The sequence below is a fragment of the Aulonocara stuartgranti genome (assembly GCF_965226115.1).
Source record: "Aulonocara stuartgranti genome assembly, chromosome: 6".
NCBI classification, from domain to species: domain Eukaryota; kingdom Metazoa; phylum Chordata; class Actinopteri; order Cichliformes; family Cichlidae; genus Aulonocara; species Aulonocara stuartgranti.
In genome coordinates this window covers 20,839,996-20,867,463 of record NC_138944.1, presented here as the reverse complement: position 1 = coordinate 20,867,463, position 27,468 = coordinate 20,839,996, and the positions used below count along the sequence as shown (strand labels likewise).

The window sequence follows — 27,468 nt, the reverse complement described above, 5'->3', positions numbered from 1 at the left end:
TCACCAGGAGGAGGTAGAATAACACTGGACTTCATCATGAGAATATGATTCGGTGTAAGAGGCTCTAAATTTGGATCATTTAGGTTCTCTACTGTTAATGGCCTGCTATTCACAATAGCCATGACTTCATAAAGAAATGTTCTGAGTGAGGAATTGTCAAGTCTCTTAGAAGTGTGATCCAAAATAGAAGTTAAAACACTTCTAATAGTTCTAATTTGCCTCTCCCAAACACCTCCCATGTGACTTGAAGAGGGGGTGTTCAGAACAAACTCACATCCATATTGTTTCAACTGTTCTTTGTCAAAATCCTTTAGTGCATTCAAAAACTCTCCCTTAGCACCAACAAAATTAGTACCTTGGTCACACCTAATTTGTCTTACATGTCCACGAATAGAAATAAAACAACGTAATGCATTCATAAAGGCATCAGTGGTAAGGTCATCCAGCATTTCAATATGTATTGCCCTAGAACACATACATGTAAAAAGAAGACCATACCTTTTAAGTTCTTTTCTACCCTCTTTTACATAAAAAGGTCCAAAACAGTCAATGCCACAGTAGGAGAATGGGGGTGTTGCTTCCATTCTATCCTCTGGCAGATCGGACATCCGTTGATCTTGAGTATGTCTCCTGTACTTTCTGCAGGTTGTGCACTTGTAGATGTGAGAAGCAACTGCATTGCTGCATCCTGTGATCCATAGTCCATTGGAGCGCAGCTCGTTGACAGTTATTCCTCTTCCTTGATGTTGCACCTTTTCGTGGTAGTGTTTAATAAGTAAAGACGACACATGACTTGATTTGGGAATAATGGCAGGATGTTTGATATATGGGTGCAGAGTTGCTCTTGTTAAACGTCCTCCCACCCTGAGCACTCCCTGCTCATCAACAAATGGACTTAGGCTGTACAGCTTGTGTGTCTTATCCTTCAGTTGAATGTCCTTTCCTCTAGTTAAGTCCTTGATTTCTTTGCTGAATGTGTTTTCTTGTGCAAGTTTTATTATGAACAGTTCTGCCCTTTGTCTGTCCTCAACACTTGTGTTTTCACCCTTTGTTTGGGTGAGTCCTTTAAAATCCTTCACAAATTTCTGTAGACGAGCAATAGCTTTAACCGCTCTTCTCCAGTCTGAGAATTTGGTGAGACGGTCTAGTATTGTTCTCCTTTCTTCTACTTTGGTGTTGAACACATGTACTGTTTTTAGCTCTGGATCATTGGGCTTGACTTCCGTAAACTTGCCATTTTCAACAGGTAGCTCGCTTTGCCACAAAAACTCTGGACCTTTAAACCAGTTAGAGTTGAGTAGCTGTTGGACACTGAGTCCTCTTGATGCATGGTCTGCAGGATTACTTTCAGATGGTACATGATGCCACTGTCGTGGGTCTGTGAGTGACCGTATCCTTTGAATCCTATTTGCCACAAACACGTGAAATCTCTTTGCATCATTATTCACGTATCCCAACACTACCTTGGAATCTGTCCAGAAGTGTTCTTCAAGATCACTTATCTCCAGTTCATTTCTTAACATTGCACGTGTTCTTGCGGCAACTACTGCAGCCGTTAATTCAAGTCTAGGGACAGTAGTGACCTTGGTTGGGGCTACACGTGCCTTTCCCAGGACTAGGGCACAATGAACATCACCCTTTGATGTTACTGTTCTTAAATAACTGCACTCTCCGTAGCCTGTCACACTAGTGTCTGAAAAATGGTGTAATTCACACTGTGCAATGTCTGTGTTTGCAGGTAAGACATGTCTTTGAACTTTCACCTTTGACAGGTTTTGAAGATCTAGGAGCCAGGATTCCCACTGTGTGCTGAGATCATTTGAGAGTGGCTCGTCCCATCCAACTTTCTCTTGACATAACTGTTGCAGGATTTGCTTTCCTCTTAGGATGAACGGTACCACAAATCCCAGTGGGTCATACACTGATGCTATTGTGCGCAGAATTCCTCTTCTTGTCATTGGGTGCTCTTTTACAGTTATTCTGAACTGAAATTCATCAGCAGAAACGCACCACTGAACACCAAGAGCCCTTTCCATTAATGGCTCTCCAAGTGCCAAATCTAAATCCTTAATACTTTCTGCACACTCTTCTCTCGGCAATGACTTTATCACATTTTCACTGTTTGATATGAACTTGTGTAATCTTAGTTTACCTGTGCTACACAGTTCTCTTGCCTCTTGGACTAGTTTTATGGCTTCTGACTCTGACATAACACTAACAAGTCCATCATCTACATAAAAGTTCCTTTGAATGAACCTTGCAGTGTTTGGAGTGAACTTTCCCTCACCTTGCGTGGCTAGATGTTTTAACCCAAAGTTGGCACAGCCAGGAGAAGAAGCAGCGCCAAAGAGATGAACCTTCATTCGAAAGACTGAGGGTGGAACGCTTAGGTCACCATGCTCCCACCACAGGAAGCGTAAGTAGTCCTGGTCTTGAGGTGTTACATGAAACTGGTGAAACATGCGTTCCACGTCACACATTACAGCAACGGAGCCCTTCCTGAACCTACAGAGCACTCCCACCAAAGTGTTTGTGAGGTCAGGCCCTGTAAGCAGGTGCATGTTCAGCGAAGTGTCTTGATATTGTGCAGAGCAGTCAAAGACTACACGTATCTTGCCGGGCTTCTGAGGGTGGTATACCCCATGGTGGGGGATATACCAAACAGGTGTATTACAGAGTTCTTTCTCCGGCACTTTCTCTGCGTCACCACATGCTATCATGTTCGCCATAAAATTTGCATAGTCTGTGTAGTACCTTTGGTCCCTTTTGAATCTGCGTTCGAGACTACTTAAACGTTGCATTGCACTTGGCATGTTATTGGGAAGATCTGGCCTGTCGCCCTTGAAAGGCAGTGGCATTTCATAGTGTCCATCTAGCTTTTGCTTTATTCCTTCTTGTAGCTTTGTAATAAAGCGGACATCTTCTTGCGAAATGCTTGTCTCTTCCACTGCTCTCTCTGTAAAGTCTGATTCAAGTGCTTTGATTACATCTGGAAATGTTACTTCCTTTACTTGTGTCTTGCAGATGTAATGAACCTTATTCTTTAGTTTTGTGGGTGACTCAGTCTCTGGTATAACTTGTTTTACAATGATGCGGTGACTTACTCCAATTACATCATTACCTGTATCACATGAATCACAGTAGCTGATGATGCTCCAACCCAAATCTGTTCTCTGAGCGTATGGCTGGTTTTCTTCACCACATACGACCTCTCTGGGCATTAAGGCTTGTGTGCAGTTGTACCCTAAAAGGAGTCCTATATCACAGTCCAAAGGGGGTGCAATATGTTCAGTGAGATGCTCCAAATGTGACCATGCCCTTGCAGTGTCTGGAGTAGGAATATGACTACGATTAGCGGGTATAAAGTCTCGTGTGTAAACAACTGGTACAGTGAGTTTCTTCTTGGAAAACAGTCCTCTTATTTGCAGAGCTTCAAGTTTTGTGCATGGTACAGTAGTTTTCTTGGATGACATTGTAGATAGATTGAGCTTAACTTGAGTTTTGGTTGTGTCCAAGTTATTTGCTACTTCATTAAGAATAAATGAAGAATCACTCTGTGTGTCCAGCAGAGCGTAGATCAGTACTTCTTTACTTGGCTCATTTTGTGTGGATACGTAGACTGGGACTATTGCGGATGTCTGTGTGTTTTTACTTTCATGAGTCACTCTATTAGATGTGGTCTCATTGACTATGTCTTGTGACTGTGTTACCTGATGCTGGGTTTCCTTCAGTTCACTTACTTGTTGCTCTTTAGGTGGTTCTTTCTTTGCCTCTTGTCTTTGTCTTTCTTCATGCAGGCATGTAGGATGCCGTTTTGAGCATGTGTTGCATGTCATCTTGTTGCTGCAGTTCTTGGAGAGATGGCCACTATTTAAACAGCCAAAACATAATTTTTCACCTTGAATGAATTTGACTCTCTCAGCGACAGGTTTCTCAGTGAACTTACGACACTTGTGTAAGCCGTGTCCTGCTCTTTTACAAAACACACAAGAGACCATGCTTCTTTCAGTAGAGTTAGTTGTGAAGATTTTCACTGTATCTTGTCTCTTAGGAATGGGTGTAGGTTGAGGTTTTGTCTTTGGTTGGTCAAAGTCACTTTGTCTTATGGCTTGGTATGATGTAATGGGATTACATGCGATACTTGCCTCCATTGACAGGAATGTTACAAAGTAACTGAAACGTGGGAATCTTTTGTGCTCCAGCTGGTACTCTGTAGCCTTTCGGTTCCACCTGTTACTTAACCAATCTGGTAGTTTAGCAGCAAGTCTTTGATTCTCAATGCCATCATTGAGAATGTTCAGATTCTCATTATTAGTCATTGCAGATTGGCAGCTTTGTAAAAAGTCCACAAACTTTCTTAGCTCTGCACTATCCTTTCCTGTGACCTTTGGCCAGGTGTGTAACTTGTCTCTAAAGGCCTTAGCAATGACAAAAGGCTCTCCATAACGTTCATTGAGCATATTCCATGCTGCCTCATATGAGTCTTCAGAGCCAATCAGAAAATAGCCATCTAAGGCTTCCTTAACACAGCCACCAACATACTTCTGTAGAAAAAATATCTTTTCGGCAGTGGGAATGTTCTTTCTCTCTATTAGAGTCTGAAAGGACGCCTTCCAATGCTTAAACTTAAGTGGATCCCCACTAAATACCGAGGGCTCTGGAATAGGCAGTCTATTAGCTGACATAGCTTCTGCCAAAACCTTTACAAGCTCACCTGTGCTCTCATAAGTGACATTTAACTCTCTTCGTGGTTGTAAGGGTTGATTAGCAGTATTCTTGGACTCTGTTACCTGTAAGTTTGCAGGGTTTAGAGTGACTCTTTCTTGCTTTACTGAAATGTAGTCTTCCTCATAAACTTGTAGTTTTGCCTGTGCTGCCTTGAGTCCTTTCAGATTTTCCAATCTTTCAATTTCTCTTCTTAAGTCCTCAACTGACCTTCTCCTCGCAGCACTTTCCTCTTGTTGTCTCTTTATCAGGGCCGCTTTCTCCTTTTCTCTTTGTAGCTTGCGCTCAGTTTCCTCCTTTTCCTCTAGGAGACGTTGTGACATTGCAGCAGCTGCTTGCTCTGCGAATATGCGTTTGTCTTCTTCTTCAAGCATTTGCATTCTTTCTCTGTACTTCTCTTGTTCTGTCATTATCTGAAGCACAGCCTTTGTGGCTTCATACTCTGCTGCAGCTTCTTGTCTTTTGGAGGAGGAACCATTAGAAAGAACTGTATTGGCTTTAAATGGACTATGAACTGAGACACTAACAGAGCTAGAGGATGTAAATATAGAGCCTGCATCAGGCCATACAATCTCCTCTTGAGTTTCTCCTTTAATGTGACATTTGATCTTTTGCAAAACTACTGTAGTCACTGATGTGCATTTGTCTAGCTTGGAACGCATATCATGAGGTGGTCCATCCATTGCTCTGTATTCATCATAAATATCATTAAGCTCGGCTGCTTCTCTTTGTACAACGTTCATGTGACCTTCAAGAATGTCAGGTGGATCTCCTTTTATAACAGATTTTTTTGCCACCTTGATTAATGCTTTCCATCTGTCATAAATACTGTCAAAGCGACGTTGCAACCCTTGTAACCTTTGATTATGGAATTCTTTTCCCTTTTCTGTGAGCATGCGAGACCTTTCACTTCTACGTTGCTCTATTTGCACTGTTTGCTCTAAAGAGGTTTCATCCACTTGCCTTGCAGCTTGTTCTGCACTGGGAGCTTCAATTTCTGTCTCATTTGTGTCTGACATTTTGTTTTTCTTGTAATGCATTTATTTGTTGATGCAAAATCTCCCTTTAACTTGACTTGAGTAATGAATTGTGAACTTGGGTGCATTAATTCCCTTCTTGCTAACTTGTGATGCTGTTGTTGTCAGGCTTAACACAGTTCCTTATTGTTTCTCCTTCCTTGTGTCATCTTTCCAAACATAAACTTTAATGTCTGGCTTCTGGACATCTTTATGAAGAAGCAACTGTGAACCTGTGTGTCCATTAACATTTGCAGCAGCTTGGTCCTTGGTGCACTGGCACGATGTTGCCACCAGGGGGCCGGGAATCATGCAGGTCCGAGTTCGACTATCACTTCTACCTCTTCTTAAAGTCAATAAAGAGTTCTTTTACTGATGGCATGAAGTTGGCTTTAATGTTAGTTGTAAGATCTTGGGGTTGTTACAGCTTCACCTTGATCACAAACTACGCCACCGTCGAACTAAAACATAACATAAAATCCAATGAGATAGTAAGACGAGTGAATTAAAGACATAAAATGATCTATATAACATACAAACATACCTCGCTGGCTGACCCATGCTTTGAGGCAGAAATGAGCACTTTACAGATACTTTTAAGAAACAACTTTCTCTGAATTAAATTGGCTTCTCTTGCTTCAACTTGCCATGCTCACACATCAACATGGGCGTGCATCTCCCTCAGGTGCACCAGTGGAACCAAAATGCAGTACAATAGTTCCTACATGAGAATTTTCACAATAAATGACCTAATGGCATATAAAATATACATAGTGCAAAACAAAATACATTAACTGAAAGTAAGGCAGTAAAAGCAGCACCATGGCAGGTCGATATACAGTGGGCCAAAAAAGTATTTAGTCAGCCACCGATTGTGCAAGTTCCCCCACCTAAAATGATGACAGAGGTCAGTAATTTGCACCAGAGGTACACTTCAACTGTGAGAGACAGAATGTGAAAAAAAAAAAAATCCATGAATCCACATGGTAGGATTTGTAAAGAATTTATTCGTAAATCAGGGTGGAAAATAAGTATTTGGTCAATAATAAAAATACAACTCAATACTTTGTAACATAACCTTTGTTGGCAATAACAGAGGTCAAACATTTACTATAGGTCTTTACCAGGTTTGCACACACAGTAGCTGGTATTTTGGCCCATTCCTCCATGCAGATCTTCTCGAGAGCAGTGATGTTTTGGGGCTGTCGCTGAGCAACACGGACTTTCAACTCCCGCCACAGATTTTCTATGGGGTTGAGGTCTGGAGACTGGCTAGGCCACTCCAGGACTTTCAAATGCTTCTTACGGAGCCACTCCTTTGTTGCCCGGGCGGTGTGTTTTGGATCATTGTCATGTTGGAAGACCCAGCCTCGTTTCATCTTCAAAGTTCTCACTGATGGAAGGAGGTTTTGGCTCAAAATCTCACGATACATGGCCCCATTCATTCTGTCCTTAACACGGATCAGTCGTCCTGTCCCCTTGGCAGAAAAACAGCCCCATAGCATGATGTTTCCACCCCCATGCTTCACAGTAGGTATGGTGTTCTTGGGATGCAACTCAGTATTCTTCTTCCTCCAAACACGACAAGTTGAGTTTATACCAAAAAGTTCTACTTTGGTTTCATCTGACCACATGACATTCTCCCAATCCTCTGCTGTATCATCCATGTGCTCTCTGGCAAACTTCAGACGGGCCTGGACATGCACTGGCTTCAGCAGCGGAACATGTCTGGCACTGCGGGATTTGATTCCCTGCCGTTGTAGTGTGTTACTGATGGTGACCTTTGTTACTTTGGTCCCAGCTCTCTGCAGGTCATTCACCAGGTCCCCCCGTGTGGTTCTGGGATCTTTGCTCACCGTTCTCATGATCATTTTGACCCCACGGGATGAGATCTTGCGTGGAGCCCCAGATCGAGGGAGATTATCAGTGGTCTTGTATGTCTTCCATTTTCTGATGATTGCTCCCACAGTTGATTTTTTTACACCAAGCTGCTTGCCTATTGTAGATTCACTCTTCCCAGTCTGGTGCAGGTCTACAATACTTTTCCTGGTGTCCTTCGAAAGCTCTTTGGTCTTGGCCATGGCGGAGTTTGGAGTCTGACTGTTTGAGGCTGTGGACAGGTGTCTTTTATACAGATGATGAGTTCAAACAGGTGCCATTCATACAGGTAACGAGTGGGGGACAGAAAAGCTTCTTACAGAAGACGTTACAGGTCTGTGAGAGCCAGAGATTTTCCTTGTTTGAGGTGACCAAATACTTATTTTCCACCCTGATTTACGAATAAATTCTTTACAAATCCTACCATGTGAATTCATGGATTTTTTTTTTTCACATTCTGTCTCTCACAGTTGAAGTGTACCTCTGGTGCAAATTACTGACCTCTGTCATCATTTTAAGTGGGGGAACTTGCACAATCGGTGGCTGACTCTGTTACACTGCGTCCGCACCTACACAGGTATTTTTGAAAACGCAGCTGTTTCGTCCACATGTAAACGACGTTTCGAATCACCGAAAACAGATTTTTTTTAAAACTCCTTTTTTGCGTTTACGTGTGGACGAGGAATACAGAGTTCGTCACTCAACGTCAAAGGTATGTGCCTTTTTTCACATCACGCTGTGCGCTACGTTATTGTTTACATGAGATGAATTGCAGAATGGCAGATAGAGACAAAATACTGTTAATCTGACTATCTGCAGGTTTTACACGCAGTTACTGTCCCTCCATTTAGAAAGGCAGAGACCTCACAATGTGATTATTTTACGTGTAGTTGTTTTTTTCCTGTGTAATAATGTTCAACATTGCTATCAATACATTTTTCAAAAAATGCCTCTGTGCAAAATAGGTTTAAAAACATCAACAGCTGTGGGATACTGTTTGAACCGAGGGAACAAATCGCGGCAGGATCAGCCTGATGTTATTTGTATCCAGCTGTAACTTTACTGTATGTCAGGAGTAGTTGGTCATTACAAGAAGTGTTTGTGAACTAAAAATCAAGAATGTGGGATACTGTTTGTCCGTGATTTAAACAGCCCAGCGCTGCTCCCGAGTCGACGAAGGGAAAAGCAATTCTGCAGGGGAGACCTACCTTGGCACTTGTGCAGGTGAAACCAAAGGGCAGATATGCTTCACCATATTTTCTAGTCTTTGGCTTAGAATGAAGTTGGTTTGGAAGCATATTCAGCGATGCTTCATCTCCTGCTTTGCATTTCTGTAGGCGGCCATGCTAGCAGTGTCCAAGCGTTTTGTCCCCCCCCCCCCCTTTTCATCCCGTGCCCCCCCTGCCATGACTCTGCACCTCCCCTAGGGGGCTGGCCCCACTCTTTGGGAAGGTCTGGATTAGAGGAGGAAGCGTCGGAGCTAAAGACGGCACGGAATAAAATTAGTGCAATCCAGACCAAGAAATGACTGGTGGGGAGGAATTCAGTGATGAAGAGGACGGCCAAAGAAGAATCAAGTTGGGCTTTCAATTGAAAATATCATCAGGATGATGCAGGGGCAACAAAATGTGCCATATCCTGAATTGATGACATCAGATCCTGCTTTGAACACTTCCTCAGTCTATTAAAACCATAGCAGTAAACATGATCGACTCGGAGAGGAAAAAGACTTACAAGGACAGCTGGAAGGTGGTAACCCAGAAAGACATCAAGCAAATCAGATCAAAGCAGATCAAGAAATTAATCTACCAACAGTTTATGGGATGCAGAGTCTGGTCAGAAAATATTTCAGGCCATCAACTCACTCAAGAAATTTTATTACGCTGTTACGGTGATTCGCTTTGACAATGGAGATACAAGACCAGGTTGCCATCAACAATACAAATTGGCAGTGATCAAATAGGTTTGTGGAGCAGCTACTCATCTGTATCCCAAGTCCAAAATCACAGTCGATGAGCATCTGTCAATCTAAAAATGGTACAAAGATATGGGTAACATATGATGCCAGAACAAGTTATGTCTGGAGCATGCAGATTTATACTGGGAGACCCACCAGTGTAGTTTTGGGATAATTTCCCTAATACACAAATAAAATCTTCCTAGTCAAACGTGACTGGGAACACTACAGGAGTTATTTTTTGTGAAAAGTTTGTGATCAGCAGTACAATATATTTCATCCAAGTATTTCTTAAAGTTGGAAATTCTTTTTTTAGAACTCAAATTCAAAGCATATAAACTCAGATTAATGAGACATACGGGCCACAAATACCAAACAGAAGTTTGAAAATTGTAATGTTCACAAGAACTTAAGCAGATAAAAAGATCTAGAGCAACAAGTAGTGATAGCATATCAATAATTATAGTTTTTATGATGAGTCTTAATGAGACGGTCATTTTTGACAGGAACACAAAGTTGTTTGACATGAAATGAACACAGACAGAAAGGCCCACAAACAATATGATAAGAAGTGAAACATAAAAGCACTGATAGGTTGATTTTTGATTTTATTTTTACTTAGAGTAGCACAAATGTCATCATTAAAGACAAAAAAATTTCTCAACAGGCTTTTAGCATGAAACAAACCAATGTACTGTTAGAAAACTGCAAACTACATTTAGCAGTCTTGTGAACTGTAGGGTTACTTTCTTTGTCAAATTATACTTTGCAATACAAGCTTTAAAAGTTAGTTTTTGCTGTAATGTTGGAAAAAAACAAAAAAACAACAACAAACAAACAGTGGCACAGCCTTCCAAGGGGGCAAGACACTCTGTTCTCAAGCAATGGAAAACATGTTTATTAAATATGTAGAATACCAAAAAAAGACAACTATGATTGTGCTCGGGTCCAACCCTGAGGCCAACACATCTGCAAGTTGTTAAAGCTGTAATTTGATGGAGTTATTCTAGCACATTGTATTTGCAGAGGGAACGCGTAAGTGGTGATAATAATTCATTAACTTCAGGACATTTTCTTTTTACGCTGAACTGTAGCAAAGCAGGGCTGCAGACGAACACGGTGTGCCGGATCGAGGCTAATGAGTTTTCACAACATCACAGCCAAGAAAATATATAATTTAAAATCAAATGCACTCAAACTGCAGGTATGATAATTATGACCGATTAAGCAAGGGGGGGGGAAATCATTCTTACACATGCAAATTTGGGCAATTTTCACAGTGTGAGGAAAAAGAGGACTAGGTGAATAAAAGAGCATTACACAAAAAGCTGCTTAAATGCTAGTAGGAATAGAAGTCATTAGAGCGCCGAGAATGAGCAACAAAACCAAAAAGATTGGGCTTATAACCCTCTGTAGAGCCATATGGGAAGCCCCTATAACGTTAATTGCATCAGATGATCACAAACCGGCTCAGAGGATGTCACTGAAGAGCCCATTGAGAAATAAAGTGATAATAAAGTTAAAAATATTACTAATGCAAGCGGCGTGCTGATGTGTGCATGCGTGCTGAGGAGCAAAAGAAGTCAGATCCCTGGAGGATGGACAGCGAGACATGGTGGAGCTTTGATGGCCCAGAGAACCGAGCTGAGTGCACGAGATGATGACCCTTATGCTGGCCGAGGTCTCCTGCACAGCAACAGCGGGGTCGCGGGCAGTGTTGGTCAAGTTACTTGAAAAAAGTAATCAGTAACTAATTACTTCCCAAAAAGAGTAGTCCAGTTACTTGACTGATTACTTATTTTCAAAAGTAATTAATTACTTAGTTACTTAGTTACTTTTTAAAAACACAATTTACAACCTGAATAGGTGATAAAGCGATAGATCTTTCAGCCCAATTCTACTTTTTCTACATAATCCATCATACAAAATGTAATCAAATGGAAAAGTCTCTTTTTAAAACTTGTTTTATTAGTTTTAATCTTTTAACTTTAAACATCAAGCAAAAATTTAATTATATGCACCATTCTCTGACTTGAATAAATTAGTTTAACATTTAAACCTATTTTCTGCACATTCCAGCACATAAAATAAAATATTTTTTGTGTTTACACTCAGTCTTTCAAATAGATGCAAGTAAAACACAGCAGAAAATAAATAAAGTCAAAGACTCAGCGGTCCTTTTGCTCTATTTTCACCTGTAAAGCAGGAGTGGGGTAGGCGGAGGTTTACCCTGGTGCAGGTGTGCCGCGGCGGTCAGTGGAAGAATCCGCGAGTTTCTCTATGAGTTTCCCATTAAGTCGTTGCGCACTCGGTGCTTGTTTGGAAGTTTAGGGGGTTTTTTCGCTGTAAAAAGAAGTTTTCTTCCCACGCACAACGGACACTAATGTTTTTGTCACTTTTTATGGAATCAAACTCAAAGTAAGGTCAGTACTTCCACGCTTTAAACGCTGCACGCTCATACTCTCTCCCACAATCGATATGTGATCCATTGTTGATCTGCACACAGCTGTTGTCACGAACGTCGCACTCGCTTACGTCACTATCATGAGACATTCTCACAAAAAAAAAATCACGGTTTTAGTAACGCAGTAACGCAGCGTTCCTACGGGAAAGTAATGGTAATCTAATTACCATTTTTGCAATAGTAATCCCTTACTTTACTCGTTACTTGAAAAAAGTAATCGGATTACAGTAACGTCTTACGCGTTACTGCCCATCTCTGGTCGCGAGTTAATGTATTATTCAAGGTAATGTATCCAATATTTATCAGGGTGGTGGAGGTCTGTTAAACGCACAGCCAAGATTCACTTTACCAGGCACGTGCAGAGGGGGGGGCTAGAGGGGCTTGAGCACCCGCCCCTTTCCAGATGGGTGCCCAAAGTGCCCTTTTGATAAGGCAACTTTTTAAAAAAAAAATATTTATTTTTTTATGTGTGTGCGCGTGCGGAGTCCTGTCTGTGCCCCTCAACAATAATATTTAACTATTAATCACAGTTTTGCTAAATAAAAGGATCTGGCTTGCATCAGTCACATGATCGCATTTAACCAATGATCGCCCTCGACGGCAGAACGCGCTGGTTACGAGCCGGGAACGAGCTCACAAAGAGCACGCGCATTTTTAGCGGTCCGGAGCTGTAGGAGAAACACAAGTTAACTCAGAGACACAGACTGATGCGACAAAACCAGTAAGTAGGTGTACAGCATACACTGTAGTGTATAGCACCCAGAGTATTGGCTTATTACGTACACGTTGGTAAGCTGTCTTGTTGCAACTGACGAACTGAAACAAACGAGCGTGCTGTGTGTGCAACAGCGCGACAAACATTACCTGTCCTTTTATTAACTGCACAAGTAGTGCTGGTCACAGCTGCTGGCTACCTGGCTGTCATGGGTCTGTAGCTCTGTCACCGTTTTAGGGAACATATTTAGTTTTAAAGTAAGTTACAGGGCTTTTCCTGCCTTTCTGGAGGGATTATATTTCACTAAAAAACGATCTAATATGCATGTCCACATAATTATTATAATTATAATATATTAAAAACACACGCTGTATTTTAAAGAACATACATTAAGAAGCAGATTATATTAGATTTATATTTTAAATAAGACAAATTTGGATTTTACAGCAGTAAAATGATTGTATCTCTACAGTTTAAAAATGTAATAAGCTTTGCCCCTGCACAGAGTGGATAGTGAAACAAATGGAATCATCATAAATACATTATTTCATATTTATTACTTCCCCCTCCTCATTGCTTTATTATTGTAGCTCTAGTAATAAATAATAATGTAAGGATTCTGGATCAGCACAGTGATGCCCATAGTATATGCAGTATTCTGAAGAAGGTCTAAAATGTCCCTGTGTGTGCATGTGTGTGTTTTATTTAGATGGATTTTTAAAAAAACTATTACTCATGATATAACATTGTCCAGACATGGCTGGTAAGGACATGAGGAGGAAACAGCAGGAGCTGTGTGAGGCTACTAAAGGCAGGGCTATAACATTTTTATGTCATCATTTTATTACAGATTAAGTGCAAGAGTTGTTAGGTGTGGATAATTAGATTATAGTTTATTGCAATAGCAAGTTGTGCCTTGTTCTCACATAGACAGCAAGTGGAGAGTGATATATGAAATGATGGGATGGAAGGAAGAAGAGAAGCAAAGAGTGATTCACAGGCAGAGCCTAAGCGCTGTCACCAATCTTTGAATTTTGTTATTATCTCATGACACTTGTTTAATCAGCTACCATCTCTCCTATGGACTTTTTAATGTCTACAGTCTCAGATCAACACAGCCCTGCCCTTCCCATATTAGATTCTTGATGAATGTGTGTTGTTGTTATTCAGCCTGGTTCAATGTGCCCCTTTTAACTTTGAGCACCCGCCCCTTTAAACCTCTCTGCACGGCCCTGCACTTTACCAATACTTTTTTTTATTTAAACAAATACAAATAAACTAAGAGTACTGAGTCCTGGTTAAAAGAAACAAAAAGGCGGTCCAGAAGAAAGGAAGACCTTCGCAAATGGCTGAAGATGTTTGAGGGTTGAGAGAAAAACCGGGAGATAGTGGTTTCTCCACTTCAACACACCTGCGGATCAGAGCACTGAAAGAACACGAGCAGAGAGAAACAGGGGAGCAATGAGCATGTATGACAGTCTGCCTGAATTAAGTTTGTTTATGAAAAATGTAAATGAACACATGCGGTGGTCGACCGAACAACTTTTGTCCGGCACCTGCAGCTGTTCAAATTTTTTTTTTTTTTTTTTTGCGTAATCAGGAGCACCGTAGAGCTGTAGAGTTACACGATTCACAGCTGTGTAAAGAAATGTAAATTATTCAGACAGATCTGTATGTTTAAAAGAGAGAAAAGGTCTATAGGTGACTGGTGCTTTGCAAATATTTTTATGCTTAAATGAGGATAAAACTCATCTCAATTCCTCTCCTCTTCAGAAATCCTCATCTTCTACCAGTTTTTAATATGAATGTGTATTGCACATCCATGTTTATGTTTGAATCGCCTAGACAAGACTTCTGTTGCCAAAAGTATTCACTCACCCATCCAAATCAGTGACTTCTGTGTATAAATTGAAGCACGTAGGCATGCAGACAGTTTCTGTCAACATTTGTGAATGAATGGGTCGCTCTCAGGTCCACAAAGACATGGATGAGTCAGTTTGGTGTGGAAGAACTTGACTGGCCTGCACAGAGTCCTGACCTCAATCCGACTGAGCACCTTTGGGATGAACCAGGCCGTGTCATCGCTGTGTGTGGGCAGGCAGGAAGAGAGGACCCAAATTGCAGGACTCAAGGACGCGGAAAAAACTCAAAATACACAGCTTTATTGCTGGGATGAAGCAGAAAAACACTAACTAAACTGGGAGTACCGAATAACTGGACAGGTTGGCAGGCTGGCAAACAGAACACACAGAGGGAGTGAGGGCAGAAGACGTTAACGACACGACGCTGAACACTGGAGGATACGCGCTATAAATACTGAGGCAGGAACAAGAAGGAACGAGGAACAGGTGGGAACACAACCGAGACGCGGGGAGCAAAGCTAGACACACAGACATAAGACAGGAACATGAACCTCCAAAGTAAAGCAGGAAACAAGACACACTTTTCCAGGACACGGACTGACAGAGTGAGACAGACAAGACACTGAACTAAACCTGCAATAACAACGAAATACAACCCGAACATTAATCCTAATACAGAAACACACCAGAATAACAGAAACATAGATTCATAATAATAAAAATCAAAGCACCATAGAAACATAAAGAACAATCCATCTTTCAAAAATAAACCAAAACACAAGGAACTCAAAATGCTGGGTCGAACCGACCCAGAACCATGACAGGCCGTCTCGTCCCAGTGTTCAACTTCATAAATCCGCTTCTGAAAGAATGGACATTAAGATGTCACTCAAGTTCACAGGCGTGTGAAGGCAGACCAACCCATTCTTTTGGCAGTATGCTGTATTTACACTCAAGACTTGCCCAGTGCTTTCCAGAATTTGTTTAAGCTCTATACAGAAATTAATTCATGCTTCGGGCTTTCTAAGGACTTCCATCTTTGTTACACTTTCCTTAATAAACAAACGTCAACATATAGAGGAACAATTGACCTCTAGCTGTAAAATGTTCTAAAATTTTTTGTCTTTCAGCTTCTCTTCCATGTAACTGTCATTCTTTCATCCTATAATCTGCATTTTTATTAAGCTGCATTTTTCATGTATTTTGAGGTGACAAATCTTCTGACTGGAGGATGAAGCCCTCCACAGTTAGGGAGATGTGGCTTCATTTCAGCCTAAACCCAACAACACGTTAGAAACTGCTCTCCATTACTCTCTATAAAACAGCAAATGATCTAATCTGGTGTCCCGACACGTACTAAAACACTTTTTCTTGACTTTTCTTTTAATCATCTGCCCCTCATTTGAAGATGGATATTAATATGACCCGTCGGCAATATAAATATCCAATCCCAATTTAATTTCAAATGGAGGAAGGCCTTTCCTCAGGAGAGGGAAAGTTTATTACATGTGCAAGAAAGTAAGCTATATTAAAAACATGTTAGAGCCGACGCTGAGCAGAAAGCATCACTGCACCTCAGACGCTGTTTATGCAGACGGCTCACTCCTCCAGACGGTGATTCACACACCTGTGACTCATCTTATATGTAGCGGGTTTGGATATTGTTGAAATGGCACTGAAACAAAGTTTTGCATTTAAAGTAGCTTATTAAATCTAGGATAATCTAAGACTCTGATATTACTATGAACAATGCTCTGTAATGAATTATAATAGCTTTAAAAGCACTAAAGGCTGACACATTATGCACAACAAACTACTGCTAATGTGTTAATTAGCGACCGTGGCTCAGGGGGTTGGGAAGTGTATCTGTAACCGGAAGGTCGCCGATTCGATCCCCGGGCTCTCTGTCCTAGTCGTTGTGTCCTTGGGCAAGACACTTTACCTTACCGCCTACTGGTGTTGGCCAGAGGGGCCGATGGCGCGATATGGCAGTCCCCAGGGCAGCTGTGGCTACAACTGTAGCTGCCTCTACCAGTGTGTGAATGCGAGAGTGAATGAATTGTGGAATTGTAAAGTCCTTTGGGTGCCTTGAAGAGCGCTATATAAATCCAATCCATTATTAATTAAAATAACATAATAAAGTCATTGGTAAAATGTCCATTTCCCACTGCTACATTTACTACATGTGGTGCTAACACAACTGAAGAATGGTTAATTAACACATTGAGGAGTGTCCGACTGCATTTGCTTTCTGAGGATATATCAGATGTTCTCGGAGCCCTTATCAAACGTAGGAAAACAGATGAGCCTACTTGTGCTTTTCAGTCTTGTTGTGTATTAAACAGTAGAGTTAGATTTTGTCATAAAACCTTCACTTCTGGCATTCGGTGCTTTAAACAACACTGGAGGTGGCAAGAATTATTTTCAGAGCCAGGAGGATGAGTGGAGTGATGAAGCGGAGCCACTCTGAAGCTCCAGGGACCAGACAAGAGAAGTCTCACTGAAGGCTGGCCCTGACGGACAAAACACACGTTGTCAAATTGTCTGGCTCACTGAGCCGTGCACCACATACCTTTAAGGGAATGACCAAACAAACAGGCAATTTCTGTTCCACCAGCTGAGCAATAAAAGCTTTTTGTAAGCATTAAATGCCTGTTTGTTGTTAGTATTTTATCAGCAGTACCAATATGGAGCCAGCAATAATCATAAACAGCAGTTAAATGAAGACAGATAAATGTCTAGTTAAATGCTAAGGTTCAAATTATAATGAAAATCATAAATTATCAGCAACTGGGAAAAGGCTCCCCAAGAAATAACTCTGCAGGAAATAAGTAATAACAAGGAAATAAAAACAGGAAACACAAATAACTGTATGTTCACAGCAGTGCACGCAAATAGACATTTATCGATGTAACTGAAAAATGAAACGAGATCAGACAAATGAAACTATTAACACTAGCAATAAAATGATAGTCTAATATAGTTGTTATTTTTCATTTTATTTAACCTTTATTTATACAAGTAGTCCCATTGAGACCCAATGTCTCATTTACAAGAGAGAACTGTTCCAGACAAACATAGTAAAATTATAACAATAACATATTAAGTTTAAAAATGTATCACAAAATCTACTTTTTTTAAACTGGACTTCTCACAATTCTCTTTAAAGAACTTAAATATCAGTTTGGATACATACGTTTTAATGTGCATGATACATTTGTGCAATTCATTTAGTTGTTTTTTTTTTTTTAAAGAAAAAGCCCACTGATTATATATAGCTCTCAAAAACTCAAATCATATCATTATTATTGTCATATACAGGAAATGATGGCATATCACTATCGGCAATGAAATTCTTAGTCTCGGAGTCTCCTCAATATTGCATAGAAGCAAATATTGCACATAAAGTAACACCTAGATAAAATATAAAGAAAATACATATTTAAACAAACAAGAATATAAGGATACCGTTATGGCCCGTTTAGGGGTGACCAGACCACAGGGTGATCCATCCTTGTCAGCCAGACCTCATCAGCCACATCACACAGTTGTTACAGTTTGATAATGATTTATTTACAATATGTTAGTTTGTTAGGTTATTTGACACTAAGAATGAGCTGCTTATAGCTTCAGAGTGGACTTAACGCCAAAACAACAAACAAAAGGAGCCTAACTCGAGGATTTACCAAGTTTACCTCATCAAAAGAATCAAAGCAAATCCCAACAACTTGCCTCCTTAACTAAAAAAAACCACAGAAAACTATAAAGCAAAAAGGCAGTCCATCCCTACAAACACCTGTATATAATTAACCGCATTGGGCATGTTTGCAGAGGTCTGCTGGTTGGGATGAGCCAAGGATGAATGAATAGCAGTCTATGGCGGTGCCATCATATAAGTCATTTCCAACTAGTTAGCCAGTCTGTATGGTCCGGCCTCTGGATCCACCAATCACGGAAAGGCACCTGCATACTGAGATTTGCATATTAGAAAGAGTATATTCTCGAGCATCTCACACTTCTGATAATCAGTTGTCTGCTTGACGTTTATTCAGCTGTGTAAAAACAGGATTCATACGCCTTTTTCAGGGTCAAATTCAAGCACCTTTTAAGCACTTTCAAGGTCCCTTTTCAAGCTTTTCTAGCACCCCCCCAAAAAAAAGAAAAGAAAAAAAAGAATGCCTGTTTCATTCGCATCACCTCAGTAAGACCATGTGAAAAGACACCTTTGCTCCCCTTCTGTTAAGACATAGAAAAACGCACCACACAAAAATACTGCAAAAGGAAACAGTTGCCTTATATAGGTAGTGTATAAACTCAAAATGCACATTTCATTTAAAAATTAAGATGTGAAAATGTGAACAAATCAACTTGTTGGAGATATTCTTCTCCTGTTGAAAAAAACAAAAAAACCAAAAAAGAAATAAATAAGTCTTCTCATCAGATATTGATGCTTCTTTCCTGTGTAACAAAAAATAGGAGACAGATGTTTGTTTGTTGTTTGTTTTTTAAGTTAATTCCCAATAAAACTGTTTTATTGCTAACTGCATTGCTGTCTGTATTATTGCTGAAGTCCTAAATGATCACCTTTAAAGTGTTTGTGCTAATAACATCATGTCAGACAGGCATGGAGAACAGCACTGACTGTTTAAGTAGTTTAATGTGCAGGTGCTGACCATAAACACATTTTGAATTAAAGCCGGGGACCTTGGTAGCACAGAAACAAGTGGCTATTCTTTGTGACCATATGGATCGGTCCCTCATATTACCATTATTTCACCCAAAGGCACCAAGTTAATACTTAAAAAAGCTGCAGCAATACACACAAATATAAACGGTACTTGGTGACAACTTTGCTTTTAGCCTTTAACCCTCTGGGGTCCAGGGTATAACTGGCCGTTTTTGACTACTTTTGATTTGGCCTCTATATTTCACCTTTAAAAACTGTTTATCTTGCCAATCTGTTATTTACTCATTTTGACATAATGTGTCAGCACAATTTATCTAAATTCAGACAAAATTTAAAATACGAGTAGAAAGTGATATTTTTTGACTGTAAAAACCACAAGCATGTTTAACGAATCATTTTCATAACTTGAAATGCAAATAGAAATTGTAAATTTTTTTTAAAAATATGCACAAGTTTTGCAAACAACAAAGTTACATGGTACTATTTACCTAAAAATGCAGCCAAGGATCAGACGTTTTTTATATAACCATTTAAAACTATTTACAGAACAATCAGGTGTTCTGCATCAAATAAGAAGGCACACAAATTATTTATGCAACTCCACAAAATTGTTTGTGTCCACTATAACACAGATGAGAACAGCACAGGGATAATCCTGCAGGTCTGACAGCAGGTGTGTCACTCAGTGTTTACACTGCAATCTGCCTTCGGTGGCTTTTTTGCAGCAACTGTGACATTCACTAGTAGAACTGACATACAAAACAAAACGACGACTACACTACACACTAACTACACAAGACAACACACTAACTTGAGACTCCAAACACGGTAAACGTCACAAATCTCTCACGTATCAAAACTCTCTCTCTCTCTCTCCGGCCACTCCTAAAACTCCCCTCTCTTCCCAAACAACCAAATGCCACATGTTGCCATATCATTTTTTGATTGGTCGAAGTGGTACATTTTTCCACAAATAAGGAAGGAGTGTTTTTTCTTTCTCTTTTTTCACTCACAAGCAAAGTGTGTTTGCTAGCGCTCTCCTTAGAAAACGCCGTTTTTACCGTTTCTTCCCAGAGTAAACGCCACTGTCTTATTCAAAAAACATCGGTTTTACATGGCCTATCAACACAATTTTAAAACTGGTATATAGTTTGAAGTCCGCATGTTCGACCCAAGTTGAAATGGAGACTCTGGGTCCGTCGACCCCAGAGGGTTAATCAGAAAGCCTTGTTGGCTAGTTATGTATCGGCTAATGTTTAAAGCTTTCACTTGAGTAAATTAACTAACATTACTTAGCAGTGATATGAGTCAAGTTCACAGCATATTCCATAATAGCGCTGCCATACTGCCATCATTTCTCCAGCGAGTTTGATAGCTAGCAAAATAATAATCATAATTTTAAAAAATAGCATGTGTAACGTACACGTAATGAAAAATTGTTTACTAGGACTTACCTATCATGCGACTGGAGAGCGCAAACTCCGCCATTGTCGTTTTCCATCAACACTAAAACAGCAAGCTACAGGTATGTTAGCGCACTCATCCCCGACTATCCGAGGGGGGGGGACACATTGAAACAGACAGAGGCCCAAAATGTAAAAACAAAAAGGAAATTTTGTTTTTACATTTTGCGACCCATTTTAGTTCTCTATCTGATAAAAAAAAAAAATTCAATCAGATAGTTATTTATTGTGAATGAAATACAGTTATATTTTCAAGCACTTTTAAGCACCACATCTGAAATTCAAGCACTTTCCAAACCTTGAAAAGACAACATTAACATTCAAGCATTTTCAAGGAGTTCAAGCACCCATACGAACCCTGTAAAAACTATAACTTTAATCTCAGCCAAACCGATTTACTCAGGAACAAATAAAATACAAAAAAAAAGCCAAACAATAACATTTTTAAGTTATCTAAGTCAGCAGTCCCCAATCTTTTTTGTGCCACGGACCGGTTTATGCCCGACAATATTTTCACGGACCGGCCTTTAAGGTGTCGCGGATAAATACAACAAATAAAACTAGTACCGGTACCGAAAAAAAGAAGATTTATTCATAACACACGTGAAAAGACCCAGGAAAACCGAGTTAACGATAAAAACGATAACAAAATAACGATGAAAACCGATAAAAACCCTGAAAATCATACATTTCACACCTGAGCCTCAACTCTCGCGGCCCGCTACCAAACAACTTACGGACCGGTACCGGTCCGAGGCCCGGGGGTTGGGGACCGCTGATCTAAGTATCTTATATATATTTAACCTGAGTAGCGAAAGACGACGGTGGGTTTGAAAACGATTTGCCGGGAGTCCGGTGTTCTCACGGGCTCTAGTAAGCCTTGCCCCCGGCTAGCTATCGAGCTGGTGGGTAACAGACGTCTCCAAAAACGTCGGAGCGCTTTTGAAAATATGTGGTGTCTTGATAAACTGAGCAGATATTTGAGGTTTACACAGTTACATTCTCGCCTGAAAATATGTTTAACGTTTGTTTTATGGTAAATGGCCTGTATTTGTATAGTGCTTTCCTAGTCCCTAAGGACCCCAAAGCGCTTTACACATCTAGTCATCCACCCATTCACGCACACATTCACACACTGGTGATGGCAAGCTACATTGTAGCCACAGCCACCCTGGGGCGCACTGACAGAGGCGAGGCTGCCGGACACTGGCGCCACCGGACCCTCTGACCACCACCAGTAGGCAACGGGTGAAGTGTCTTGCCCAAGGACACAACGACCGAGACTGTCCGAGCCGGGGCTCGAACCGGCAACCTTCCAATTACAAGGTGAACTCCCAACTCTTGAGCCACGATCTCCCCATTTTATGACCCAGAAAGAATAATAAGAGTAATATTAAAACTAACTAGCTGCTGCCATTGTTGGAAACTGAGCTGGGCTGCGCTATGAATTCTGGGACAGAGCTACTTCTTCTTCTTCTTCGGGGTTTAATGGCAGCTGGCATCCTTGTACATGCAGTGCTGCCATCTTCTGTTTCAGTCCGTTATTACACTCTTAAATCCTCCTGTGTCCTTCAAATGACGCGTCGACTATTAAATCAGTTGTCGACGATTTTGATAGTCGACGTAATCGTGACTAGTCGACTAATTGTGGCAGCCCTAGTGCAATATATTTATCAGCCAAAATTCTTCATTTATCACCCAAAATACATTTTTGTGAATGGGCTCCTGTCTACTAGTGGTTTGAAATCTATCAGATGAATAAAATTAAAATGAAAGCATTTCATTTTAATTTCTACTGATATGTTAAAAAGATGAAATGTATTATTTAAGTAAATAAAAAAAGTTCAGAATCATTTTTAAAGGTTTACCTATAGATATTTGTTTTTCTTTGTAGTGCATCCAGAAAGTATTCACAGCGCTTCATTTGTTGCACGTTTTGTCATATAAAATGGATTCAATTCATTTTTCACCTCCAGAGCGCTCTGTGGCAGGTTATCATCAAGGATGTTTCTTTACATTGCTGCGTTCATCTTTCCCTCTAACCTGACTAGTCTGCCTGTTGATGCTGAAAAAACATCGCTATAGAATTGATACTGCCTCCACCATGCTTCACTCTGGGGATGGTATTTGCCAGGTGATGAGCAGTGCCTGGTTTCCTCCAGACATGAGACCAGAGAATTTTTGTTTGGCAAACTGCAGATGGGCTGTCATGTGACTTTTACTGAAAAGTGGCTTCTGTTTGGCCACTCTATCATACAGGCCTGATTGGTGTAGTGCTGCAGAAATGGCTGTCCTTCTAGAACTTTCACTTCTTTCCACAGAGCCACACTAGAGCTCTGTCAGAGTGGCCAGTGGGTTCTTGGTCACCTCCCTGACTAAGGGCCTTCTGTCCTGATTGCTCAGATTGGCCTGGCAGCAGGCTACAGGAATAGTCCTGCTGGTTTCAAACTTCTTCCTTTACCAAATGATGGAGGGCACTGTGCTCACTGGGACAATGCTACAGATTTTTTTCTGCATCTTTTTCTGTATGTATCTATCAGATCTGTGCATTGATATGATCTTGTCTCAGTTGCTGGACAATTCCCTGGCCTGGTTTGTGTTCTGACATGACGTGTCAACTTTAACTTTGCCCAATCAACTGAAAGTAATGCAGTTGGACCCCTATCATGTAGTGATCAGGGGAAAACGTATCATGACAAAGGCTGTGAATACTACATCTTTGGTTTTTGGTTTTAAAGAATTTGTTAACTTTCATTGTTATCTGGTATTGTGTGTAGGATTTTGAGATGAATAAATTAATGTCATCCTTTTTGGAATAAGGTTGTAACATGACACAATGTGGAAAAAGTGAAGAACAAGTGAATACATTTAATATATTTTGTCCTATGTTTTTATTAAACATTTAGTTTTCTGCACCAAAAGTGTAAGTTTGTGCATGATAAAGTGCAGCGATTAAAGTGTGGTATAAATATGTGTGTGAACATGTGAATGAGGAATGCAGAGGCTCTTTGAGTGCTCAGTAAGAGAAAAAAAGTGCTGTAAATATGTGCACAGCCTTGACATGGATCTATGCTTTCAAAGCCTTCATATATATTTCACAGCAGGCAGCATACCTTTCAAATAATCTGCTTCATCCTGCACCTCACGTCCTATATATTTCTTTACCTACTTGCCTTGCTCTGCAGCTTCCTCGTGGCGAGGATTGAAGCAGGACCCTGGACAGCAACAAATCCAAACAAAATCCATACCACAAGAACAAATGCAGGCAGCCTGATGTGTTACTGTCCTGAATAGATAACGTGACAAGCCTGCTAACAAAAGCCCCCACTTTTCCCGATGAGGTTCAAACACAATGTTCTTGTGATTGCAATGAAAAAGTGGTTTACACACTATAGGTATAATGTGCAGAGAGAGTACTTTAAAGAAGGAATGGTTTTCATTTGACAGCTGACAGACTGGATTGGACACGAGGTCAGTAGTTGCCTCTAACCATTGATGATCTGCCCAGTCCCCTCGATGGGAACACGCTTTTGATCTTTGAATTCAGATTTCAAAACACACCGTTTGAAAATCGTCCTGCTGGTGGTGAACTGAATGTGTAGCTTCCACATGAGAGATAAAACAAGATCAGATAAGTCAACTGCACTTTTACTGCATGACAGACATGTTTTCCATAATTAGAAAAGGGATGAACAGAGGAATTAAAACACTTGTTTACAAGGAACGATGACTTCTTCAGGGGTTTAACAATGATTTTACTTTGATTTTGGAATTGGCTTCAGATTTTCCACTCATGCTCAGTATTTTCACAGGATCAATGACTTTGGGGACCTTCAAAGGTTTTTTTTGTTTGTTTGTTTTTAATCCTACCTGAAAATGATTCATATTTTTAAAATTTGAATACAAAAATTTTGCACATTTAATTTTGCAAGTTTGCTTGAAACATAACGTGCACATATTTGTTATTATGTACTTTGTCCAAGCAGCAACCTCCAGCGTTGGACTATCCCAGCTGCCACAGGGCAAGAGGAAGGGTGTACTGTGTGCAGGTCACCAATCAATCAGGGCTAACACAAAGAGACAGACAACCAATCACACTCACATGATGAATGATCAATTAGACTAACTTCATGCATTTCTTTCGACTCTGGATGCCAAAGTACTCTCGCGAACACTCACTGAAGTTAGTTATAATTTTGTACTTCTAGTTTCCGTGTCTTTGTTTTTTTGTTGGTTGGTTGTTTTGTTATATTTTTGTATATTTTTGCTTTGATTTGCTTTAATTGATGTCTAAAATTGCCTGAAATTGCCATTTTCTTTATTTAGTGGTGATATGACTGATATTAGAAATCCAGTACGTTTTCTGTCAAAGGAACCAGGGAAACTATATCATTAGCATAGGGGTTTTGCACATGCCCTGGGGGTCCAGTCCAGTCCCAAAAGGTCACTGTGTCCATTCACCTGAACTGTACTGACATATTTTTACAAGTAAAATTAAGTCATAAGATTTAGTAATAAGAATATTAAATACTCACCTGTTTTTGTAGCAGAAACCAAGCATAATGTTGATGATTAGATTTTTTTAAAATGAAATAACAAAGTAAATTAATTTTCTGCTGGACCATTCTGATGGCATCATTATGGTGAACACTGTTTAACATTCAGATATGCGGTACATTGGTACACCAAAGCAAGCTCTAGTGCTAAGCCATACTCCAGACTCCATCATGTGAGCATGCTGCATTTAGCATAGTGTTCATGAACGTTACAGGATGCTATAAAAGATCCAGAAATCAAAGCCTTACCTGCAATTACTATAAGTACTAACATTGTAGAAGTACTTGTCCTCTGTGACTACTTCAAACGTAAGACAGGAACAGTGGTTTCGACTTTGAGTCCCTCTTCTGCACAATGCATGAAAATTGGCAAGTATTACGATATTAGAAGCTACAGACCTGCAGTCTGGTCTGTGTGCAGACAGAATATTTTGTCTATTTACTACCATTTCCTGGAAAAAAAAAAAAGGCAAAACGGCGACTCGCCCTGCATTTTAAAAATTGTCTACATGCTGTTGCAAAATGCAAACACAGAGGTGTAGCATAGATATTCCAATCACTGTAAACTACATTAATTTAACAGATTTCTGCACGCCCAAATCGGTTCGAGGTCAGTAAGCACAACCAGAATTCATACATAAGGCGCACTCTCGATTTTTGAGAAAATGAAAGGATTTTAAGTGTGCTTTATAGCGTGGAAAATACGTTGTGGAAAAGAATATATCACGATATATATCGTTACCGCGCATGCTTCAAATTATATCACATTAACACATAGTGAGTGAGAAAGGTGACTAGAAAGGAAAAACTCAATGCATCATGGGAATCCCCAGCAGCCTATGTCTATTGCAGCATAACAAAGGGAGGATTCAGGGTCACCTGGTCCAGCCCTAACTATATGCTTTAGCAAAAAGGAAAGTTTTAAGCCTAATCTTAAAAGTAGAGATAGTGTCTGTCTCCCGAATCCAAACTGGAAGCTGGTTCCACAGAAGAGGGGCCTGAAAACTGAAGGCTCTGCCTCCCATTCTACTTTTAAATACTCTAAGAACAACAAGTAGGCCTGGAGTGCGAGAGCAAAGTGCTCTAATAGGGTGATATGGCACTACAAGGTCATTAAGATAAGATAAGGGCTGATTATTTAAGACCTTGAATGTGAGGAGCAGGATTTTGAATTCAATTCTAGATTTAACAGGGAGCCAATGCAGGGAAGCCAATACAGGAGAAATCTGCTCTCTCTTTCTAGTCCCTGTCAGGACTCTTGCTGCAGCATTTTGGATAACTGAAGGCTTTTCAGGGAGTTTCTAGGACTTCCCGATAGTAATGAATTACAGTAGTCCAGCCTAGAAGTAATAAATGCATGAACTAGTTCAGCGTCACTCTGAGACAGGATATTTCTAATTTTAGAGATGTTGCCCAAATGGAAGAAAGCAGTCCTACATATTTGTTTAATATGTGCATTGACGGACATGTCTTGCTCAGAGAGGGGCAGCCATCTGCTGTGAGCGGTTGTGGTTGAGGGGAAGAATTCTTTGAATTTGATATTTCGGTGTGTTTTGATTAGCTGTAACCTCCCCTGTGTTTCTATGACTAGTTGAGTGTTAGTCTCTTGTCTCTGTGTGTAATTAGTTCAGTTTCTGTTTTCAGTTTTTTGTCTCTTGTACTTTGCCTTTAGTTTTATTTTCAATTGCTCTATTATTTAGATTGAGCTCAGCTGTGTCTTCTTGCACTTATTCAATTTCAAGTCACTTTTATTAATGTAGCGCCAACATCACAACAACGTTTGCCTCCTATGCACTTTATATTGAAAGGTAAAGACCTGACAATAATGCAAAGGAAAGAAAGAAAAGCCCATGTCACAAACTGGAAATGAGAGTGCAGTTGGACCTAAGAGCAGACTCAATCACTTGAAATATTTACAAGATTTATTCATGAGAGGAATCAACTTAAACAGGAGCACGGTCATTAACAGAAACTCTGCACAGGTGACGTGGGAAACCAGGGGGCAGAGAAACAGTCGGGCATGCGGAACACAGGAAGAGCACGGGCTGGAACTTCTGCAACAGAGGAGAGAGGCGTGACTGGACTGGGAAACGAGTGAGAGAAGGCAGAGTGAGAGAGACAAGGCCAACTTTTACAGACAGGTAA

The 27,468-nt window shown here is 40.4% G+C and overlaps 1 long non-coding RNA gene across 1 annotated transcript in view; it reads left to right on the top strand.

Moving 5' to 3' along the window:
• LOC309707752 overlaps positions 1 to 27,468 on the top strand; it is a 38,124-nt gene that overhangs the window by 8,256 nt on the left and 2,400 nt on the right. Inside the window, exon 2 of the long non-coding RNA XR_014277063.1 lies at positions 27,306 to 27,464. This is a non-coding gene — a long non-coding RNA (uncharacterized lncRNA). The remainder of the gene's footprint in view (positions 1 to 27,305; positions 27,465 to 27,468) is intronic.